Source organism: Ailuropoda melanoleuca, chromosome 14, assembly GCF_002007445.2.
Source record: "Ailuropoda melanoleuca isolate Jingjing chromosome 14, ASM200744v2, whole genome shotgun sequence".
In the NCBI taxonomy this organism is placed as follows: domain Eukaryota; kingdom Metazoa; phylum Chordata; class Mammalia; order Carnivora; family Ursidae; genus Ailuropoda; species Ailuropoda melanoleuca.
In genome coordinates this window covers 54,951,373-54,971,336 of record NC_048231.1, presented here as the reverse complement: position 1 = coordinate 54,971,336, position 19,964 = coordinate 54,951,373, and the positions used below count along the sequence as shown (strand labels likewise).

At 46.5% G+C, this 19,964-nt stretch overlaps 1 protein-coding gene and 1 long non-coding RNA gene across 12 annotated transcripts in view; one reads left to right on the top strand and one right to left on the bottom strand.

Moving 5' to 3' along the window:
- DLGAP1 (DLG associated protein 1) overlaps positions 1-19,964 on the bottom strand; it is an 859,965-nt gene that overhangs the window by 63,943 nt on the left and 776,058 nt on the right. The window lies entirely within an intron of this gene.
- LOC117795967 lies at positions 8,442-10,443 on the top strand. Its single transcript, XR_004620169.1, has 2 exons — positions 8,442-9,266; positions 9,441-10,443. It is a non-coding gene; the product is annotated as an uncharacterized LOC117795967 (long non-coding RNA).

Here is a 19,964-nt window from a genome sequence, read left to right as displayed (position 1 = left end):
CGAGCTCGCCGTGGTGATTCGCTAAACCTGCTGGACTCCTCCCCCACCAAGTGCCCAGACCAGGTGAAAACAAAGACGGTAAGATGTAACATTAGTTCAACCTTTTTTTTCCTTTTTTTTTTTTTGATGCTCTGCCTCCAACATGAGGCTTGAACTTAGGACCTCAGGGATCAAGAGTCATGTGCTCCACCAATTGAGCCAGTCAGGTGCCCCTTTAGTTCAGACTCTCAAGGTGCCATTAGATCAACTAAATCACCAGAGAGTGAGTCCTTACTCTATAACACACGGTGCTAAGAATTTAATAGACATGGTTTCATGACAGAGGAAGCGCTTGCGATCCCCATTTGTTTGACGGTAAGACAAGGCTCATGGCCGGTAAAGTAGTGGAGTTAGAGTAACTCGGAGGCCTCAATCCCGGCTCTCTTCCTGCCCCTAAACCACCTCCATTCATCTGTCCATTAAACCTTTGATTAAATACCTTTGTCCAGTAAAGCGTGATGCTTCCCATGAGAAAATGCCCCAAACGGCACCCAACACTGTACTTTGCACCCTGCAGGAACCTGTCAAAAAGGCATGGAGAATGAACAAATTTGGAGTGGTCAACAAGGGGTGCACCAGCTGCATCTTTAAAAATACCGCAAAAGTCAGGCTCTGCGCTGGGCGTGCAGCCTGCTTGAGATCCTCTCTCCCCCTCTGCCCCTCCACGCCCCCAAACACTCCATGGCGCCCGCGCTCTCTCAAAATAAAAAAAAAATACTCAAGGGGGAAAAAAAAAAGAGAGGAACTCCACAAAATACACATGGAAAAATCGCTCCCTTGTTTCAAAATATTTACAGCTGAGCATCTCCAGGCCACCCAAAGTGTGGTGGTCAGTGGTCCGTGCAGAGCCGGTCCCACGGTGAGAGGAGGGGCGGGAGGGCGGTGGGGCGCGGACTCCGGCTCCTGGGCGACGGACCCGGCTTCTCGCCTTCTCTCCGGTTAGTGTTGGCTCCAGGGACGTGGCCATGAGAACGGTTTCCACCAGAGCCGTCCTCCACGGAAACCACAGAGACGAGGTAACCTTTCCTCCGTCGAAGCAGAAAAAAGCACGCTTGTGTGAGCGTGTCGGGGAAGGGCAGGGAATGTGGACAGAGAGGGAGGGGTGGTGTAATAACTCTTTAGTCATAAGACCTGCCAGTTGGTAGTTGCTAGTATTCCAGACACTTCCTAATGCCAGACAAATGCCCCGAGCCTCGGCATGTCTGGCCGGGAGATATATTCATCTGATAGCAGCCCGGCTCTTGGGGGAGAGCGGATCTGGGGGCAGCGGCTGCGCTGCTAATCAAGCAAAACATTGTTCTCCGAGCGAAGAACGGGAAGGTTTGTTTCGGGCTCACAACTTTTTTTTCTTTTCTAAGAGGCACCCAAGTTGTTTTAACAAGTTGCTACAAAACTTGGGCTTCCTGAGGTGAGGCCGTGGCGCACAGTGCCGGTACTGTGCCGAAATCCAGGGAGGGAGGGGGTCAGAGTTAGTCATTAAAAAAGAGAGAGAGAAAAAAAAAGCGCCCCAGGCACTTCATGCCTGGAAATGATGTAACAGGCAGCCACTCCTCTGTTAGAACTACAACCAAACAATGCTCAGGCAATCCACGGCAGCTGCTCTCCAAATGTCCGCGCCAGCCCCGGCCAAAGAGCTTGAAAGGCACCAAGCTGGAGGGCTTCGTGCTGTACCTTTCTCGCCCAGATTTTCCCCAGGCCCTCCCAGGAACCTGGCAACAGGTAACGTGGCAACCTTTGCTTTATAAAATGGCAAGTGGCATCATTTCAGAGAACAAATGGATTTTTTTTTTAAAGCCAGCTGCATCTCCCCCCACCACCTCCATACCCCGCCCCCACCCCCCAGCCGAGAAGCTGAGAAAAAGGTACTGCGGCCGGCAGCCCTGCTCTCGAGTGCCGCCTTGTGGCTAAGATGGGAACATCACCGAGGTACCCTGAAATCCGCGGCTCGGCTCCCAGGTAAGTCACGCTATGGCAAGGGGTGGACATCTTTGCTAGACTTGTCTGCCAAAAAAACATCTAGAGCGCTAGCCAAGATTCAGAATGTCTTGCTTTTTAACATACGCTTTAACGAAAATGTTACCCTAGCTGCAGCAGAAGATCTCTGTGTTGAAGTTGTGCTAGGGTTAACGTTTTTTATCGGGAGAAACTAAGTTGAAAAGCAAGAAGTGCTGTAGCCGTTTGGTTAGGTACATGGCAGCAAGGTTGAATAGCCAAGAAACTGAGGATTCCTGCTGGATGGGACTTGCATTTTCCATTTTTAATTTTTATCTGATTTTGTAAGTTGTATGCAGAAACCTTTTGGGCAGGAGCGTTTCTGATTCACCTCTCTGGCTTCCAGTTCCCCTACTTGCAAGGATTATTCAGGATTCCCAGACTGCAGGCCCAGCTTCTCAGAGAGTAGGGCTTGCAGTACCAGTTTAGCTTTTATCTCTGTGTGGGGCAAACACCCACAGAAATGCCAAGGGCACTATTTTTAACCAGTCTTCTTTCTTGCAGGTACTCCCCCTTCTCATGTCTCTGATTTGGAGGGAAGGCTACAGTTGTGAGCTGCTGATATCTCCGGCCAGTTGCTAGGGCATCGTTCTTTCTCCCTCTCTGGAAATGTTAACTGGAAACTAAGCAAGAGGTTTAGATCAAAGTAACTGTGCTCTTCAGAAAGGTCCATTAATTAACTAAATTAAAGGAAGTTAAATGATGTTTGGAGGAAAGTCATTTTAGAAGGCCAAGGTCCAGGGACTGAGGTCTGAAACTTCTAATGTGGACTTGTAATGAAGCTTGGCAGCAAGTTAAATAATATTAGAAATTGAGGGTTACCATATGGAAAACCAGTTGTTGCCTGAAATCAATCATTTCAAAGGAACATCTTGAAAGTAGGCAGACATTTGGCTAGTATTTGCCTAGACCATTTAATACTAAAGATTAAAAGCCCACGGCTCTGAGTAAGAATCATTTGACCAGTAGCCACAGTGAGTCATAGCCTTCTTAAGAACTGGGCACAAATATTCAAGTCAGGATGTTGAGAACACTGGGCTTACTAATTTGCAAGGCAGGGCCATTGCTTCCAGAAGGGAATGTGATCAGGATTTCACGGCTCATTTTCCTGGTCTTTCCAGCAGGTGCTGTTGAGTCATCCATGTACAGAAGTGACTGCCCTGGCAGTTTCATCTGTTAGGATTAAATTTCCATTTGTTCCATCACTTTATGAAGTGATTTCTACCATTGAGTCAGATATGTCACTTCCTGAAGGACTTAGGGATTTTTCTTTCAATGTTTGTAACAGTATGTGTGTTTTTCAAAATTTGTCCCAGCCAGTCTGCAGGTTTTCCTGGATTGAATGGATTGTTTACAGGAGGGGAAGATTCAGGGCCCAAGGTCAGGGCTACCAAATTATATAAGGTTTCCTGTTTGGGCAGTTGGTCTACCAACTCCTCAGGTTAGTGCAGACTGGGTCTTGTAGGACAGCAGCCTACAAGGCCTGGGGTAAGGATGGTGCCAGGAGTGGGGAAGGAAATTTTTCTTTGAAGCTTCTCATCAGCTAGCTTTCATGTCTTGTCACATGTCACTTCACAACGATACTTTCCTATAGTCTCTGTAGGTGATTTCTTTTTTTTTCTTGACTAGGAGTTCTGAGAAAGGAATTTAGTTAAGGATGTAACAACCACCAGGTCAGGCATCGCTGTCCATTCTATTCATGATGACCACAGTGTTTGGAACGTGTGTGGCGCGTGGGAGTTAAGTAGTAATGAACAGGGATGAGAAGACATTTCCTGGAGAAAAAGAAAAAAGGACTACTAATCAGGAAAGGGGGGTCACCGGGGTAGAAGTGAAATGAATACTCAGCAAAGCCATTCTTTGTGACATTGGATATTACAATCGAATCTCCTGTCACTGATGGCCACTTCTGTTTGGCATTGGCCAAGGGCTGGCCGAGTGCAATTGTGATCGGCCAACTTGCACCATGAGCTAGTATGCAGGAAAGCCCAACCTAATACCACCTGAAAGCAACTGGTCCTATGGATTATTCACCTCACTTCCTCCATCCTTTGCTTGGCTTTACCCATGAGGTCTTGGCAAATGGCCGCATGAGGGGCCTGTGATGCTAACTGCCCTTTTCCTGTGCATCTGCCTTTCTTTGCCCTCTTATTATTCTGCTCTTCTCTGCTTGCACAAGATGGATATCTGAGAGCCAGGCTTTACCTCCTGATCTTATTTCGTGAGAACTAGTAGCACCTGCACAGTGGGACCTGGAGCCTGGAATATAGGGGAAAATTTGGAAGAGAATCACACAATCAAACAGGACTCCCCTGCCATGGCGTTTGGTGTCTGGTAAACAAAGTAGAACTCAAGCCTACCTCATCCTGGGTCAGTATGGAGTAGTCGACGGTCGATGGGAGCAGGGTATCAGGCATGTATTGCCAACTTGTCCCACGTGAGAAAGTGAGTTGGCTGTGCAGCCAGTGACCTGTGCGCAAACCAGTGTATGTCACAAGTGCGGTCAGGCTAAGTCCTAACTGAAACTTCCAGCTGGATTTGTTGGTAGCCCCTGCTCACTGTCAGACTCTCCGGGCTTTGAAGAGAGGGCAGCCCTCTCAGCCGCCTGCTTCTGCTGCCCTGTGGACGGGGGTTCTGCAGGCTGGGCTTGGCCTGGAGTAGAAGCTTTTGCACAAGACAAGCTTAAATCCCCCAACCCGGGAAAACAGGATGTGTGGGGAAGTGTAGAAGAAAGAAAATGCATCCACCATCCCTTCCTGTTGGTTTCAGCGTGATGAGGAGTAATTATCCGGGTCTGGAGAGCAGGGCATGTGGGAGGCCACGGGACGCCCTGGTGTGTGTAGTTAGGCAGTTAATTTTTCATCCCGCTCCATTCCTCTTTGCTCTCTGAAACCCCCCTTTTCAAAGGAAAAACAGGAAAACTCTCTGGGTTAATCTGTAGAACACAATTTCTGTCAGCCCACTCGGCCCAGGAAGGAGACTGGCCGGCTGCTGAGTCTCAAATAACCGAATCAGCGCTTAAAATGACACCTCCTTATCCAGCTGTGTCCCTGACAGATGAGAACGCAGATCCAGAGCGGGACCTGCCCCGGTGTCCCCAGGCCTCCCTGTCCACACCACGCTCCAAACAGGACTTTGGTCCTCCAGTCAGTGTTTACAGTTGGTATGGAAAGGCATCTTAAGGATTGCATTACAAATTGTACTTTACAGTTGGGTTTTTGTCATTTGGCAAAAATTTAATAAAAATAACCTAGGAAACTGATGAGGCCCACGCTAAGATCAGTATCAGTTTACTCTGCCTGCGCCCACCATCATCCGTCTTCACCATGCTCGAGAGAGCCAGGCGCTGTACCTAGAACCCCAATTCCCCAAGTGACGAGGGGGCTGGAGAGTGTGGGCTGCCCACGTTCTCCACAGTGGGGTCTGGCTGGAGCCTGACTTCTTCCCAGCTAAGCCTCCTTACTTAGGTTTGAAAGAGCTGCCTTCTAGTTTTATCCTTAAGATTCTCCTTTGAACCCTTACTAGAACGTCATCTGTATCCAAAAGCCCTTATCTGACTCTCTTGGTTGAATGTGTTTGGGATTCAGCACTTTTTTTGTTTTGTTTTAATATTTTTTAAAAAAGATTTTTATTTATTTATTTGTCAGAGAAAGAGCCGGAGCAGGAAGAGCAGCAGCCTGAACGGAGGGAGAAGCAGGCTCCCCGCCCAACAAGGAGCCCGATGTGGAAGTGGGTCCCAGGACCCTGGGATCAGTGACCGACTAGCCACCCTGGCGTCCCTCAGAACATTCGTGGGTCGTAGAAAGCTAATACACCCGACATGACTCGGGGTCTAGGGCAGCACCTCTGAGCACGTGCGCTAACCTGTTTGTCTGCAGGAAGAGGTAGGACAGTCATACTGCAAGCGCCAGGGTCAGGTTTTGGCCCGTGGCTTTCAGAATTGCAGATGAAGGGATGATGTCTCCCTGCTCCTCTGGAAGCCTTGGAGTGGAAAGTGCTCCAGCTGGGGACTTTCTCCTTCAGAGGTGTCTCAGGCCCTGCCTGGAGCAGTGTCCCTACCAAAGCTGCGGGGGGCGGGGGGATGGGGGGACGGGGTGGCGAGGGGTGGTGGTAGACTCTGCGTTGTAGGTGGGCAAGGTTTCCATATGTTTAAGGAAAAGAAATCCAAGATCAGGTTTGATAATACTCCTGACATTTTCCCTCTTCCCTTGACCGGGTTGGAGTGCGGGGTGTTCATTGGTTTCACACACTGTATTCAGAAACATCTTGTTTTGATTTTTGTGAAAATGGTAATTGGGGTGCTCCTAGGGGCTTTCAAGTGACCTTTCCCTACAAGGTGGAATGATGTGTGCATAAACTACAGGATGGGATTGTCTTATGTGTTCTCGAAGATAAACACCTCATTCTTGCAAGGTTGCTTGGATATGTTTTCACTCATCTTTACCATCATTCTTTCTCATTCTCACCCCCTGCCCTTAGGCTGTAGTTACTTCCCAGTCAAATAAATGAAACCAGGGTTCTTCTCCTTGACCCACCAAAGTTTATACTCACGGGAGGTAGCTCTGTGCTAGGTCCCGGCTGGGCACCGTGCTAAGCACACACTGCTTAGGACCCTCCCCTTAGAGTTTTCTCTGCCAGGCCCTCTTCCCTCACTGAAGTGCTACCCAGTACACACAGTTTGAAAGTTCTCTTTCTTCCTTCCTTCCTTCCTTCCTTCCTTCCTTCCTTCCTTTCTTTCTTTCCTTCCTTTCTTTCTCTTTCTTTCTTTCTTTCTTTCTTTATTTCTTTCTTTCTTTTTTTTCTTTCTTTCTTTCAAGATTTTATTTATTAGAGAGACAGAGCACAAGCAGGGCAGAGGGAGAGGGAGAAGCAGACTCCCTGCTGAGCAAGGAGCCCAACATGGGGTTCAATCTCAGGACCCTGGGATCATGACCTGAGCCGAAGACAGATGCTTAACTGACTGAGTCACCCAGGCACCCCCAAAATTATTTTCAAAGCGCACATAAGATCTTACACCACATTTCCAACCCGAGAGAGGAGATATCCATGTCAGAGCTTGAACTACAGAATAAACCACGGGGTGGGTAGACACGTTAGTGAACAGCACTCATACATAGCTGAAGCGCCAGAAATTTACAGTATCCGAAACACACTGCACTGCCTCCTCATGTGGGTAACAGTCTCCTTTTCAAAAAGAACCAGGGACAGAAAAGGCAAAGCGATTTGATTATTTTGGATTTCTGGTCATTGGTGAAAGATTTTATTAAGTCTCAATTCTTTGAAAAGGCAGCTATACCCACTGCAAATCTACCAAGCCAGAGGATGTGAAAATACCTGTGTTGCATGCTTGGGGCCCGGGCTTGTAATTGACACCGTTTATAATTGCAGTAGCAGGATGACCGGGGAGGTGCCAAGGATCAGGAATGCGGAAAAACTAGAGGAAACCAGCGCTAGTGTTTGGATCGAAATTAACTACCAATAAAGAGCGGGGAAATGGATCACAGAGAAGGGAAGAATTTTGATGGCCACTGCTTGAAGAAGATTCAGCCCCTTTGCAGTTGCTGATACCTTGTCAGGTCTCCAGATAAAGGCAAGTCTTGTCACCCTCAGGCACCTGGCTGAGAGGTAATAAAACAGTTGCCTTATCTTCTAAGGGTGGAGTTAGTCAAACCTCCTTGGTAATTATAGTAAACTGAAATTGCCTATCATTTACAAAAAAAAAAAAGAAAGAAAAAGGGAGGGAGGGAGGGAGGGAGAAAGGAAAAGGCTTAAGGCAGGAAACTGTCTCTCTCCTTGGATTTTAAAAGAAAGCAAGCAAAACAGCCAGGAGTGTTCCCGGGAGTGAGAAAAACAGCCCGGCCAGGCTGCCCTCTCCTGGGGGTAACAGGATTGCTGACAGCTCAGGTCCTGTGACGGTCTAGAAAGGAGGCTCAAGCTGATGAAAATCCAAGAAATCTTCTTAGGAGTCTTCCTTTCTAAATGTAAATTACTGAGTCAGTGCTTTGCTAAGGAGCGAAGGAAGTCACAATCACACCGAGTGACTCACTCCACGCTGTTAGCTCAGGCAGTTGGATAAAAAGTTTTAGCAAAAGCAGCAACAAATCTACTTTAAATACTAGCACAGTAAGGAAATTCCTCTCTTTCAGGCTGAATGCCATCTGCACAAAAGAGCTCCTGTTGACATCTCATTTACAATCTCCCCCAGGACACAGACAAGACCATTTCAATAAACCCGGCTCAGAAACACCTATTGTTCGAAATCTTCAACTAGCCGCAGGCTACCACCACTCCCTATTGTTTTGTAAAAGAAAAGATTTAGAAGGAGAAGGATTGCCACTGTGGAAGCTATGAAAAGGGGAAGGAAAAAAGTCCCTTTGACCTGATGCTGTCAGAGAGCGTGCATGAAGAATAAAGTTAGTGGATTTCCATTTTTGTAAGAAGTGCCTAAGAAATGCTTGTTAAGTTTCTGAACTGGTGATGGGGAATTCTAAATTTGGTGCCAACTTTGTGCGTGAAGAAGCGAACTTCTGCCAATGGGTTTGCTAAATGAAAAGCCACAGGCTATATACTTCCCCTATTCTCAGCGTTACAAAAGCCCTTTTAGCACCAATAGCGTAGCGCCAGGTGAGTCTTTGATCTGGGCTGTTTCCCTGGGAATTCGAGCCCGACTGTCCTTTCCAAGTAGAATTTCCAGGCTCAGGGCCCACTCCTCCCCGTTAATGATTTCCTTTTTTCCATCGCCCCATTTTGCTCCCTCTTTTAGTAAAAGTTGAACACTCTGGAATTATGTAATGTGGTCCTTAGTTTTTCGTCGCTGTGCTTCAAATTCGGGGATACATTCGTGTTTACCCCAAAAAGGGGCATTCCTCAAATGCTCCTTATCTCGACCCATATAATACGCCTTGCAGTTAACATTACCCATCTCCGCAAATGATCCATTTGTCTACCCAGAGCTCAAGCCAAAACTGGGCATTATCTCTTAATTCCCTGGAGTCCTCTCTCCTCTCTTAAATCCATCTGGAATCCTTCTACCTCCTCCACGCCAGCTTTCTGCTTTCCTAGATCCTGTTAGCTCCCCTCTGAAGGATCACAGCAACTTCCTAACTCACGCTTTCTCTACCTACCAGTTGTGACTTATTCAGGGGTCATGAACTCAATTGAGGTGGGTCATGCAGTTGCACCATTTAAAGAATGAAGTAGATGAGAAAACGAGATCGCGTCAGACAAAGGAAAAAGTAAGTACTGTTTCGTGAGACTTAGTCCAGTTCATGTGTGCGCGCGGATCTGTGTACGTTCTGGGCAACAGGTACAAATGAATTTTATCTGCCACGATGTTCTGAGAAATACTTTTCTAATTGGTCTTTCTGGGTCTGTCTGACGCCTGCTTCCACACTGCTGGATACACTTAGAGCAAGGGTTGGAGATGCTGAGCAGAAGCTGTCAACTCTGCAGCTGACAGGTCTGCCCACAGAAGTCTCGCATGAAGTCTAGGGCTTTGGAGATTCTGAATAACTGGGTTCCTGCTCACTTTTCAAAAGGGCTTTGGAACTCTGCATCCTCCCGACCACTTTTACTCTTCCTTATTAAAACCATCAACTTCCCTGGAAAGAAAAAGGGGACTTATAAAATAAAACAACAACCTCTTGAATGGATTCCTGCCCAGACAGGTCCTGACTTTTAGAAGAAAAGTCTTGCTGTTGTTTGCTATTATGTGGAGAGACGTTCAAAATTCCTTTTTATACTGGAAATGAAAAAGTAAAGAAATCTGCACATTCCGATGACCCCTGGTAGTGGTCATTCCACCAACGCCCATGGGACTGACACAGCCTTCCTGAAGGTTCCAACAAGCACATCCTTATCCCTTTCTTAGTGCTGGGGCCCTGCCGCCTTGATTCATAAACCACGCTCGAGGTGAAAGCTGCATCTCGCTGGGAGGAGACGTGGCCCCAGTTCTTGCAACTCCTTCCCCCGGTGTCCCCCCGCCAGGACCACACTCACAGAAGTACCTGTGTCTTCGCTGCTTGACTGACTTACTTTCGTTGCGGAGTCTGGGCTTAGACAACTTGCTGCATTAAGTAGAAAGACACAACAGAAATTCACCTCTTCAGGGAAAAAAAAAACAACTAAATTCTGTAATTTAGAAGCCAGTGTGTTGCTGCTTTTTTCTCTGAACTGATCAGCAGTAGCTTGTCTCTGTTTGGCAGAAATCTGACAGAAAATTATGATAAGAAATTGATGTGAAAGTGCATTCTAACAAAAAAGTCGCTGCTGTAATTCTGTACAAGACTACTGTATACTGTGGTATCAAGTTAGAGCCAGGTGATGTGCTTATGGATGATTTTTACTTTATTCTTTGGGCTTCTCTCAATTTTCCAATTAAAAAAAATCATTACTGTTGTAATCATAAAAACATACACACGTCAGAATACCAGTTAGAGGCACCATTATGTCATCACTGTTGTGATGATGAGGGAGCAGAAGGCTGGCTGCAGACAAAGCGTAAGCTTATACCCTGCAGCCTCCCCTCACCCCCCACTCCTGGGTGGGACGGGTGTGATACTCTTCCAGGAAGCTCCCAGCTATCTTAATGCTAATGCCTTGCTAGAGGGAAAAACAACCTTAACTTGACAGTGGCAAGGCCTCTAGGCCTCCGCTATCTTGTAGGTCCTCTTTATCATATGCAAATCCTTTGAAACCTCCCTTGTCCTTACCTCCCCCAACCCCATGGTATATAATCAGCCACCCCTCACAGCCCCGAGGGCAGCAGTTCTTTCTGCCCACGGGTCTGGTCCTGTCCTTGTGCCATCATTTTGCACCAAAAAGACACCTCAAGAATTCTTTCTTGGTTGTTGGCTATGGACTCCACCCCACTGAACCTCACCTGTATTCCAAAACCCCATCAGTGACACCTGACTAAATTAATTGCATTTTTACCATATATATTGCTGTGTTTTTTTTTCTTAACCATTTGGTTTTGAAGGAAATTTTATATGAATCCCCCCTTTAAAAAAAATAATGGAAACCTCTTAATATTGTTTGATAGTTGACTGTCTTTTAGAGCTTAAGGAACACTGACCCCCAAGATACCACCAAACACTGGCATAGAACTCCTGATTTTTTTTCACACCTAACAACTTATTTCCAGAATGCCATCTTTTTACATGTCTTCATGCATGTGGCACACATTGCTGTTTGCTCTCTCATCGCCGCCCTCCTTGCCAACAGGACCTCAACTTTTCCAAGCAGCCATGACTTTTTGTGAAGTCGGCCCCTCCCCTAGATTTGGAGGCTGAATCTTCATTGAAGGAAGAGTCTGATGGGAATGATTCTGGGAAGGTTTACCTCCCTAGTTAAAGCAACACAAGGCAGGGACATCCCTTTTCTTCCTCTGGACATTGTCATCAGCAAGAGATAACCCTGAACTGTGGCTGCCATCTGGGGACCACAGGGGGCATCTGCCTGAGCAGACAACCCCACACTGAGGAGGACAGGTGGAAAGATGGCAGGAAGCTGGCTTGGATATGTTCATTGGCTGCCTTACCTCTAGGTTTGCTATTATTTGAGAAAGCGAATGCCTTTCCCATCAAAGTCACTTCGATTTTATTTCTAAAATTTTATTTGCTTATTTATTTATTTGGCTTGGACTTATGCAAATGAATTTATATATGCTATGTGTCCTTGCTTGCTCGAACACTCCTGTTCATTCATCAAGATTCACTTCATTGGTGTTCCATTAGTAGCTCCTACATGTCTTTATCATAAAACTCATCACAGGGGCGCCTGTGGCTCAGTTGGTTAAGCATTGGGCTCTTGATTTCAGCTCAGGTCATGATCTCAGTGTTGTGAGATCAAGCCCTGCATTGGGGTCCATGATGGGTGTGGAGCCTGCTTCGGATTCTCTCTCTTCCTCTTCCTCTGCCCCTCCCACCCCCTATCCCCCTGCACTCACACGTGCTCTTTCTCTCTTGAAAACGCCCCCCCAAACCCAAAAAAACCCTCATCAGACTTGCTTGTTACAGCACTACTCCAGTGCTCGTGGATGAGAATAGAGGAAAATTCGTGGTCAGGTCAATCTTTGTTTACTACTCTATTTACTTGTTGGATTAAATGATTCTATATGACAAATTCCATTACACAGGACATCACCAGACCAAAATTTCTCAGTCTTGGTAGGCCAACTTCCGTCCTTAGTAGTGTGGTGACTGGAGAAGGTCTTCAAAGTCAGCCAGACCTGGTGCAAATCCTGACCTGCCAATTACAGGCTACATGACCTATGATTCGACTCTTTTGACCCCTGTTTTTTCATCTGCTGAGTTAGGGCAACGACACTGATGATCTCATAGTGTAATGAGATGAATGAGGAAGTTAATATAGTGTAAGGTGACACAGTGTGGCACCTCTATCTGACACACAGGAAGTAGGCTCTTTGCCTTTTCTTCTCCTTCCTACATTATTGGCTAAAACAAAATTCAAATATAACAAAAACCATCTTGAAAACTTCCCGAGGGGGGGAAACTCTATACTTTTCAGATGTTTGGGTTTCAATAACATGAAGGGCCCGGCACAAATGTTACAGGCATGAACACACATTTTCAGATGCCTCTCCCTGGGGTATAATATTAAAACTTCATCTTATCACTTTGGTCTCAACTCATAAATTCTCTCTTTAGAGAGCCTTCCTTCCCTGCCCAGTTTCAAGCAGTCCCACACTGTCCCGTGGCAGCCCAGTAGCCACCTACGAATAAGAGATGCCCAGAGAAGACGTAATTGACCATGAAGGTGATGCATCTTTTATAAGCTAGACACACTTTCCCAGGGTGGGGAGTTGTCCCTTGCCCATTCTGCTCTTCTGCGGTTCCTCACCAGTCTTCTGCCATCGTACCCCATCCCAGCAGCTCTGCAGCCTCCAGCTGGGGCTGTCTCCAGAGGGTGCGCACCCCTCACCCTCCACCACTCATTCAAACCACACAGTGTGACGAGCTCCAGCCTCTGCTGTCTTGAATTTTGGAAGCGGCAGAAATTGCCATGAATTTCTGATGTCTTGCGGGATAGATCCTTATCAGTGGTTTAAAACTTTTTCATGCTCGCTAGAGTTCAGAAAAGACAAAAACACAAGCACTTGCAAGTATGTTTCCCTTTGCCTTCATAGCCAACGCTCATGATTTCCAGCACAGGGTGGGAGGGCGGGATGTGCATGGAACCTGCTTACTCTTAAGTTCAAGTACTTGAGAATGTAAAGTTGCAGACCCTCTCCAAGCTCTGCTTAAAGCCCGTCAACTAGATTTCCTTAGATTACTATAGTAATAAGGTAGGATGCCAGCCCTAAAATTACCCACTTCAATTACTAGAAATCTATTAAGCAAAAACTTCTTTGCTTTCCATGCCTGAGAGACAATATTGCATGATGTTTCAAAATGTAAGTTTAGAGGCAGACTTTGATTTAGAAGTGTGTCACCTGGAGAAGGTTGCTTACTCTCTTTGAATATCAGTTTCTTATTGTGTAAAATGAGGATTAGAATACCTTCGTTAGGGGGTTGTTGGGAAGATAAAATGAAGTAATAAATGAGAAATGCTCACCACATTCCCTGACACATAGTAAGTGCTCAATAAATAGCATATAGTATACAATAACTAGTATACAGTAATAGCAACAATAATGTCAACAGTTTCATAAGAGAAATCCCTTCCTTCTGTCTTAGCAACTACTAAGCCAGGTGTACCTGTGCAAAAGCCTGTGACGCTCCGAAGCGATAGTTCATGCAAAGGTGGTGAGATTGTGCCATCCTGTCTCCATGACCACCAGATGTCTTATTGATCTTGTCTGGTGCCCGGTAGGTGGTATGTGATGAGACAAAACTGAATCTCAGGCTAAGACTGTTGTTCAGTGTATGCATTAGCAGTGCTCCTGCCAGAGATGCCCTCGAACTTCTCATTTCATATGACCTTTAAATTCATAGTTTCAGTCACAAAAGTACTTCTGAAATACTGACCATCTCAAACATATTTTCATTTTTAGTTATTTCCCAAGGACAAAATAAAACAACCAAGGATTTTCTACTAAAGATATCTCAGTGTCTGTCATTTGTTCCATTTTGCTATTACTAACAAAAGAGAGATTAGATTAGGAAGTATGTTGTTGAGAAAAATATTTTGAGCTTAAGTGAAATGTGGGTAGTACTCTATTTTATAAGTGGTCTTGGATATAAAATCAAACCGGGGCGCCTGGCTGGTTCAATGGGTTAAGCGTCTGCCTTCAGCTCAGGTCATGATCCCAGGGTCCTGGGATGGAGCCCCACATCAGGCTCCCTGCTCAGTGGGGAGTCTGCTTCTCCCTCTTCCACTGCCGCTCCCCCTGCTCATGCTCTCTCTGTCTCTCTCTCAAATAAATAAATAAAAATCTTAAAAAAAAAATCAGCCTAAACTTTCTCGGGAAAAAAAGGGTTGGCATTCTGGAGGAAGGAGTAAAAGGAACACTGTTGGTTGAGAGGGTCCTGTGCCTAGGACGCTTGGAAGTATGGATTTATGGGTCGCCTGGGTGGCGCAGTGGGATAAGTGGCCGACTCTTGGTTTTAGCTCAGGTCGTGATCTCAGGGTCATGGGATAGAGCCCTGTGTCTGGTTCTGTGCTCAGTGCAGAGTCTGCTTAAGTCTCTGTCTCCCTCTGCCCCCACCCCTGCCCTGCTCTCTCTCTCTAATATAAGTAAATCTTAAAAAAAAAAAAAAGTATGAATTTATAAATGAACGGAATGCCTGGATGAAGCGAAAGTCTTTGGAATTCTAGGTCTGTAAACTGGTAGGTCTGTGATCTCGGGCAATGTACTTAAGTACTCTGTGCTTCATTTTATAACAATCTGTAGAGTGCATTCTGTTTCATTTTATAATACTCTGTAGAATGGGACCATGACTACAAGAGAGTTGGTACAGTGAACACGAAAGAGACAGCAGGTGTGAAAGCCCTTTGCAATTTGTGAAGGGCTCCGCAGCTGTTGTAGTAGGAACAACAGCAGTAGTCCTAACAATTGTTACTTTTTTGGGAGCCAGCTGATTAATTTTTCCAAACCACAATTCTTCCTGAAGCAGCATAAATTCAGTTGGCCTTTGGCTAATGTTGAGTTGGGGCTCTGGGGATAATTTTATAAAATTTGCTTGGAATTGCAAATTTAGGTAAATAGGAGGGGGGAAATGCTGTAAAAATTAATAGGGCCAAAGGGAATGGCCTCTGATCATGAAATTGCGTACTTCCCCTCCCACCCACCCCAAAACACTGATAATATTTTATATAAAAATAACATGGCAACAAATAGCTTCATTAAAAAGGAACAGTTCTTCCAGCATTGCTTAGGGTGAAGCTAAGTGGATTTTAAAAGTGATGGGAATCAAACAAAACTTGGAGAGAAGATAGAAAATAATGTTTCATATGCTGCATAAATACAGTTGATAACTTTGGTGGTTTTAAATCAATGAGTAGAAAAGATGGGACTGGCAGGTCTAATGTTACCATAGGAAGTGCTGGTTGGGGGTCTCTATTTTCTTGAATAGAAACTTGCTTCTAAAGAGCTAGAGCCCAGAGGCGCCTAATAAATATTCTCCAGGATGCCCCTTTGTGAATTTGGTGCAAGGAGGAGAGGTGGGTCATGCACAGATAATCTTTGAGGGAGTTGCTGGGGGATTGGCCTTGGCGATAGCCACATGATGAGAGAAAAAATCCAAGGGACACCTCGGCAGGTGGGAGGCAGTTGGAGTGGAGCTCGCTAGTCCGAGCAGTGGGGAAGGGAGGTGATGGGTAAGAAGCTAAGAAAACATTTTTCTTTGCTTCGTCTGAGGCAGAGCCAGCTCTGAGCACAAATGTAAAGTAGCTAAAATTTCCCAAGTCTCTCTCCACAGGCAGAGGGAGATCTGCTGCCTCCTTGCTCTTCCTCACTCGCTCAATTCCAAATTTTCCAGATCTCTCTCATTCCCTTAGGTGCTCCCTCTTTGAAACTCTGGTGAGTCTGACCAATGAATGCATTGCATTTTTAGAAGAGTTCTTGCAAACACTTCTTTCCTCCAGAGTAATAAAAATGTATTTTAAAAGAGGTTCTCTGTACAGCCTGCCTTAATTCCAAGGAGCGTCTAAAATTGGGAATTGCCAACACTGCTAATAGACCTATCATGGCCAAAAACACTGTTCTGTGGCTCTCTACTCTTAATAAGGCCTGGAAAGGGAAGAACTACATTTTATACTTTACCTGTGTAGGCGTGGAATTGTGCTGAGCACTTTTTACACATGATCTTCCTTCCATTTTACAGATTTGGAGATGGAGGTGAAGTTCAGAGAGGCTGGTAACCTGCCAGAGGTGAGTACCACCGAATTTTCCGTCTGACAGGTACTTCCAGAACAGGTCAGGAAGCTTTTCTATCAAGAGCCGTAACTATTCGGGGCACCTGGGTGGCTCAGTTGGTGAAGCATCTGCCTTTGGCTCAGGTCATGATCCCAGGGACCTGGGATTGAGCCCCACAGGGAGGCCCACATCGAGCTCCCTGTTCAACAGGGAGCCTGCTTCTCCCTCTCCCTGTGCCACTCCCCCTGTTTGTGGTCTCTTTCTCTCACAAATAAATAAATAAAATCTTAAAAAAAAAAAAAAGAGCTGTAAATATTTTAGGCTTTGTGGACCATGCTCTCTCTGGTCCCAGTCACTTCACTCTGCTATTGTGGCAAAGCCAGAGACAACATGCAGATGAGTGGACGTGGCTGTCCTGGAGAGGTGAGCCAGATTTGGTCTGAGGGCATAGCTGGCCAAACCCTGTTGTGGAACGTTGCCACTTCCTGTCAAGAGTCTGATTCCCCTCCCTTTGAATCTGGTGTGTATGTGATTTGTTTGTGACCCAGGAAATGTGAAGGCAGTGACACTGTATGACCTCTGAGGCTAGATGAGAAAAAGTGATGCAATTTCTACCTCTCTCCCCGGGGCAGCTGCCTTCCCGAAGCACTGAGCCCCCCACGGGAGCCGTCTGTCCAGCTGCCCCGAGCCGTCATCTGTAAGAAAGCCCACATCAGCTGTGTGGAAAGATCCCAAGAAGAAGCCTTGAGGCTATTAGAAGAGAAAGAGATGCTCAGCCAGCCCCCCCAGTTGCTCTAGCCCCCCACCGGGCTGCAAGCCTGGGAGAGCCCCTGAGCCAGAACTGCTCGGCAGAAGGTCTTCCCAGGTTCCGGGCCCTTCCAAACAGGACTAACAAGATGATTGCTCTTGTTTTAAGGTACTAAGTTTTTGGGTATTTTGTTACATGGAAATAAACAGAAAATTGCCCCCAAACTAGTGAGTGGCAGATATGGGGTTAACCTAGGTTGGCCTGACCCCAGCCATGTGTTTTTTCCATTATATGATTGCTTCCAGCAGCCTTTTTTGGAAGGGGGAAAAAAAAAAAAAAGCTGTGCTAAAATATATATCACACAGAATTTACCATGTTAACTATTTTTAAGTGTATAGTTCAGTAAGTACATTCACATTGTTGTGCAAGCAGGCTCCAGAACTCTTGTCATCTCCCCAAACTGAAACTCTGTACTCATAAAACAACAACTCCCCATCCTTCCCTCTCCCCCAGCCCCTGGCAACTGCCATTCCACTTTCTGTCTGTATGAATTTGACCACTCTAGGTCCTTCATGCAAGTGGAATCATACAGTGTTTGTCTCTTTTGGGACTGGCTTATTTCCTTGTCTGTGTTCATGTGTGTCCCCTTATATATTTATATATTGTAAGCCTGTGTTGGTTAGTGAGTCTGACCAGCAAGTAATAAAGGTTTATCATGGAAAAATATCAGAGATTCCAGGTCCTGTAAGTCATAGACCCAGCATGGCCCGGGAAGGACCTTGCAATGGCACTTACTCTAACAATGACAGTTCACAGTATCCTGCCTCCAAATGGCTTTGAAGACAGGGGAACCCAGAATCAAGAATAGATAAGGCTGCTTGGTTTGTTTCAACTTGTGGGCGGTTTGACTTCCTTCTCAGAACCATGCCTGGAGAATGAAATCACTTTCTCTCACACAGCCCTTTCAGAGCATCAAACACAAACACTCTGTCTGCTCCTTGATTTCCTCTCTGTCCGCGGTGTGTAAGGACTTGGTGGAATTTCTGTGATTAGCTGCGAATTATGTATCAAGCAAAAAACCTTGTGCGGGGAATTGGCTCTGGGGAAAGTGGGCCTTAAATGCCGCTGCTTGCTTACACAGACCAAAACTGAGCCTTTGGGGTCTACTTTGACCTTCTCGGCCTTCCTCCCACCCCTAATCTAACACCAAAAGGCAGTTCTGGGCTGAGGTGCACTGTCTTAAAGTCAACGGCCTGGCCTTCCTCTCCCCGACCCTCACGCTATTTCTGGAATCCTTCTGGAAACATTCTGGAATCTCCCAGGGCCCCAGCCCACTGTTAGAGGCTGAACTGTGTCTCCCACTCCCACCCCCAAACTCATACGTGGAAGTCCTAACTCTCAGGACGTCAGGACAACTGTGTTTGGAGACAGGGTCTTTAAAGAGGTGATTAAGTTACAATGAGGTCATTAGGGTGAGCCTGAATCCAATAAGACTGGTGTCCTTCCCCAGGGGCACCTGCACAGAGGAAGGACTGTGTGGGGACACACGGAGAACATAGCCATCTGCAAGCCAAGGAAAGGGACCTCTGAAGAAGCAATCTGCCCACACTTTGACCTTGGATTTCCAGCCTCCAGGACTGTCAGAAAATACGTGTCTGTTGTTTAATCCGCCCATTCTGTGGTTCTTTGTTATGGCCCCTTCAGCAAATTAATACACCCACCAACAGAAATTTCACAGCCTTGAGGTTGGGCCTCAGCCCAGAAACTCCGAAGGTAATAATCAGAAATTCAAAAGGCAAGAAAGCCTTTTAATTCAGTTCCTCTTTCTGCATCTTTCACAAGCGGCCTGCCAGCAGGTTTGGAAGCTGGTGCTGGTGACTGAGCGTGGAGTGAACAAGCCCAGTGGGGCCACTGGAGGCTCCTGGCTCAGAAGAGGAGGCACTGCGCCTCTAGATTCCAGCAAGTCTGGCAAGTATGGGGAGACTTAGTTGGTGTTGGGGGCAGGGTCTGAGAGGCCATCTTGATGGGCACTTCCCGCACTCCTTCCCTCTTGTCCTTTATTACCGGGAAAGTAAGAAGGATTGCACCACGCAAATCCTGATACTGTTTTGGTTTTCTTTTGTGGGAAGGATGGTATGGGATTGGAGGGACACCTGCTGTTTAAACAGGTGGTAGGGTGGGTGGGGCGACAGGCAGAAGAACGGTCTCTAAATTCTGAATCTTTGAAATCTGTGAATGTGTTACCTTACACAGCCGTGGGGACTTGGCTGATTGATTAAGTTAAGGATCTTAAAATGGCAAGCTGCTCCTGGATTGTCTATGTGGCCCCAGTGTAATCACAACGGTCCTTATGAGAGGGAGGCAGGAGGGTCAGGGTCGGAGGAGATGTGATGGTGGAAACAGAGGGGGATGGGGGATGTGAGGTTTTAAGATGCTACCTCCCTCTGGCTTGGGAGATGCATTGGCCACAGGGCCAAGAATACAGCAGCCAAGCAGCCTCTAGAAGCTGGAAGAGGCAAGGATGTGGATTGCCCCCTAGAGCCTCCCAGTAGAGCGCAGCCCTGCCCACCCATTTTAGACTTCCGAGTGCAAAGCGGTAGGATGACTGGTGTTAAGTCACAAGTTCGTGGTAACTGGTTAGAGCAGCCACGGGAAACCAGTGCAGGTGAGGAGCACGAGGTCCTTGGGAAGAGCTGCTGTCACATTTACACGGGCAGCGGTCAGTGCCCCATGATGAAACGACAAAGCTAAAGCTTCCATCCCCTAAAATGGTGGTTCTCAAAGGTGGTCTCCCAACCCACAGTGTCAGCAGCACCTGGAAATTGTGGCTCTGACTTTCCGGCCACACCCCGGAACTACTGATGG